The sequence below is a fragment of the Schistocerca serialis genome, chromosome 5, assembly GCF_023864345.2.
Source record: "Schistocerca serialis cubense isolate TAMUIC-IGC-003099 chromosome 5, iqSchSeri2.2, whole genome shotgun sequence".
In the NCBI taxonomy this organism is placed as follows: domain Eukaryota; kingdom Metazoa; phylum Arthropoda; class Insecta; order Orthoptera; family Acrididae; genus Schistocerca; species Schistocerca serialis.
The window spans coordinates 61,399,379-61,403,369 of record NC_064642.1 but is presented as its reverse complement, the minus strand read 5'-3'; the positions used below and the strand labels follow the sequence as shown (position 1 = coordinate 61,403,369).

The window sequence follows — 3,991 nt, the reverse complement described above, 5'->3', positions numbered from 1 at the left end:
TTGAACACGATCGAGCCCCTGTTCATAATGCACGGCCTGTGGCGGAGTGGTTACACGACAATAACATCCCTGTAAGGGACTGGCCTGCGCAGAGTCCTGACCCGAGTCCTACAGAACACCTTTGGGATGTTTTTGAAGACCTACTTCTTACCAGGCCTCACTGACCGACATCGATAGCTCTCTTCAGGCAGCACTCCGTGAAAAATGGCCTGCCATTCCCAAGAAGCCCTCCAGCACCTGATTGAACGTATGCCTGCGAGAGTGGAAGCTGTCATCAAGTCTAATAAGGGTGGCCAACATCATACTGAATTCCAGCATTACCGATAGAGGGCGCCACGAACTTGTAAGTCATTTTCAGCCAGGTGTCCGGATACTTTTGATCACATAGTGTACGTCTATGGAGATCCCTCTAGACCACACTGAATCTGGGTGTACAACAATGCGAGGATCCAGCCGGCCGGTGTGGCCGTGCGGTTAAAGGCGCTTCAGTCTGGAACCGCGTGACCGCTACGGTCGCAGGTTCGAATCCTGCCTCGGGCATGGATGTGTGTGATGTCCTTACGTTAGTTAGGTTTAATTAGTTCTTAGTTCTAGGCGACTGATGACCTCAGAAGTTAAGTCGCATAGTGCTCAGAGCCATTTGAACCAATGCGAGGATTCAGCTTTAACTGCAGGTCACTGATCAACGTTCTAAAACAAGATACGTACGCAACGTGTCCCAAGAGGCTGTAGAGGACCGTAAATTGAGAATTTTGAGTTTTGGAACCAGCTGACCCAAATTACTCTCTTAGGCAGTACGAAGTCTTGCATGCACAATGCAAATGGGGCACGTGTTAGTAGACCGCTAATGTTTCTCTGATGACACAACCTAAAAAAATATACATTGCTTATATAATATGTCCGCAGTGGAGTACCTCACTCTTTGCAGTTCCGTGAGGGGTTCTCGAAGGTGGAGCATTATTTATTACAGGAACTTGCAGGTATTAATTTAATGCAGGCTGGCGTGAGGTTTGGAAAATGACAAGGAATTATAGTAGCCAAAAATAGTACATAGCTTCTGGAATACTTAACTTTAATTCATAATTGTAGAACATCGCTCTTGATTGCACATGCTTTATATAATAATATCAAATGCTATGGCGCCTTGCTAGGTCGTAGCAAATGACTTAGCTGAAAGCTATGGTAACTATCGTCTCGGCAAATGAGAGCGTAGTTGTCAGTGATCCATCTCTGTCAAAGTAGGCTGTACAACTGGGCCGAGTGCTAGTAAGTCTCTCTAGACCTGCCGTGTGGTGGCGCTCGGTCTGCTATCACTGACAGTGGCGACACGCGGGTCCGGCGTATACTAATGGACCGCGGCCGATTTAAAGGCTACCACCTAGCAAGTGTGGTGTCTGGCGGTGACACCACAGAAACAGTGCCCGAAAAGCAGGACCCATCTACAGAAGGAAGTTCCGCAGCAGGCTTAATCATAATTGGAAGAAAGTTACTGGCGTAGGTAGAAACAAGATCTTTCAGGTCTCTGAGAGACGGCCAAGTTTGTTGACAAACAGTTGTTGCAGCAGTGCAACTTGAGGAGATGCCGGGAATGAATGAAGACTCATCATAAACACCGGTGAGTTTGCTCATAAAACGCACACTTCAAAGGATGCAATATGCTCACTTGAGAGCAACAACTATACCGCTACGACGGAGGCCGTGTACAAGCACTGTGAACAGGCGACTTTTTATCCACACCTAAGCTCAATGGATTATTGTTCCAACACAAGCACTGTGGCTGATGGCAATCACTTGGAAACAGTTGTTATTAGCTTAAGTTATTGCAATGCCTTAAATTTGTCAGGTAAATATTAAACTTTATATTCATTTCGAGTGCTACATTCTTAACTAAAGTGTTCGGTTTAGGATCCTTTACCACCTGTATAACCGTGAGCCCAAAGGTTTGGCGCAACTTAGGTAGTTATGAACCGTGGTAAAACAAAACTAGTTATTTTATAGAGATTCTCAAACGGATTCCTAGCATTAATTTAAAGGAAAAGAAAGGACATAGGTGGAGTGGAAGCTTACATTTTAAAGATAAGCGGGAAGGAATCGTTTGTGACCATATTTAAACCATTCGCGACGTTGACTTCCCTTCCCCTTCAAGCCAGCGAAGCGCAGTATAACATAACTGTTCGCAGAGTTACACCGTTCAAGGTGAGGAGAAACATTGTTCTTCTGCAGTTTTTTAGAGTTTACTCTGGTCCAATGGAATATCAGAGCGATTGTAGGCAATTAAAACTTTCAATGACTAAAAATGACTAAGAAATAACGTCCTCGAATACGCGTTCTTAGCTTCTCAATTTATTTGTTGCAGTATTTCTTCGAGCAGTTCTCGGCAAATTTAACAATGTACACTACTAAAAAAAAATACACTACTTTTTATTCACCGACATCTGGTTTCGGTCTGCGAATCAGATCACCTTTAGGTACGGCCCCGACTACACGACTGTACGATTTTTTTTCTTTTTCCCCACCACACCCTCGGCTTTTATATTAATTTCACACAACGTCGACAAATGGCACTTTTTGGCGCCAGATTTAAAGATGATCTGCAGCGAAGACTGAAACCGGTTGTCGGTAAATAAAAAGTCGTGATCTGGACGGTGTTTGTTTATTTATTATAACAAAAGGGTCCAAGACATGGAATAAATTATGAAAGGTTCCGTACATTCTTGTCATTTTATTTCTCCTGTAGAGAGTCTAAGAGCTTCCGCCTGTACTTTCATCGCAACGTGGGCTGGAGCTGTGAAAGGATGTGCTCTTAACAAAGCAAGCAAGCTTAATCGATGTCGTGATGAGTCTCTCTTGGAAAAAATTAAAACATTTGCTTCCCAGTATTCTGACATCAGTTTTCATTTGTGGTCGTATAATATTCACAGGTCTTGTCAGAAAATGAGTACTAATGGGAAGCACGGCACTCAAGGCAATGGAACGCACAACTTAACGAGTGAAAATACCATAAAGTGGACTTACTGCCGTGTTAAGTAGATACAGAGTTTTGTACCGTAGTATATTACATAGAGAAGTATACATACGTATATAGCGTTAGCACTCCGTCTTCAGGTCACAAGTGGCCCATCGGGACCATCCGACCGCCGTGTCATCCTCAGTGAGGATGCGGATAGAAGGGGCGTGTGGTCAGCACACCGCTCTCCCGGTCGTTATGATGGTTTTCTTTGACCGGAGCCACAAATACTTGGTCGAGTAGCTCCTCAGTTGGCGTCACGAGGCTGAGTGCACCCCAAAAAATGGCAACAGCGCATGGCGGCCCGTGTGGTCACCCATCCAAATGCCGGCCACGCCCGACAGCGCTTAACTTCAGTGATCTGACGGGAACCGGTGTATGCAATGCGGCAAGGCCGTTGCCATATAGCGTTATGTATGTAGAAAAATAATTACCGCAGCGATGAACACTACAGAGTCGTTGACCTCTGTGCCGATGCCAAAACTAACGGTCTGGGTTGTAGGTTAGGTCAACGGAAGTCTTTCCCGTTGCTGGCATGCAATTGCGCTCATCGTACACACACACACAAACGCTCGCACGCACGCATACAGTTTCAGCGGCCATCTGGAAGACTAATCGAGCCATTAACGCTCTTTTACGACGCAGGAAGTCACAGTACCTCAACTCGAATATAGCGTTCTGATGAATATCGACGCTGACAGGAAGTTTATGCTTATGGTTTGTTTAGTGGCTTCCACATTTCTTGAAGTGAGTATCAGAGATTGGGAGGCAGAGACTGAGGCGCGTTAGCTTCTCAGTGTAACACGCTGTGCATTCCAAACAACTTGTTACGCTCTTATCTTAGTGTTTATAACAGCACCATATCATCTGGCGGTGAGGCTACACATATTAATTTTTTTGCATTCCACTAAGCAGTGTACTCAGCTCTCAGCGACTTAAGTTTATCTGTATAAGCTGTTGTTACGTTGACGAAGAGAGAAGCGA

At 45.0% G+C, this 3,991-nt stretch overlaps 1 pseudogene; it reads right to left on the bottom strand.

Annotated features, from left to right (window-relative positions):
* Positions 1 to 3,291: 3,291 nt before the first annotated feature.
* On the bottom strand, positions 3,292 to 3,409 carry LOC126482435 (5S ribosomal RNA; annotated as a pseudogene).
* Positions 3,410 to 3,991: the final 582 nt, after the last annotated feature.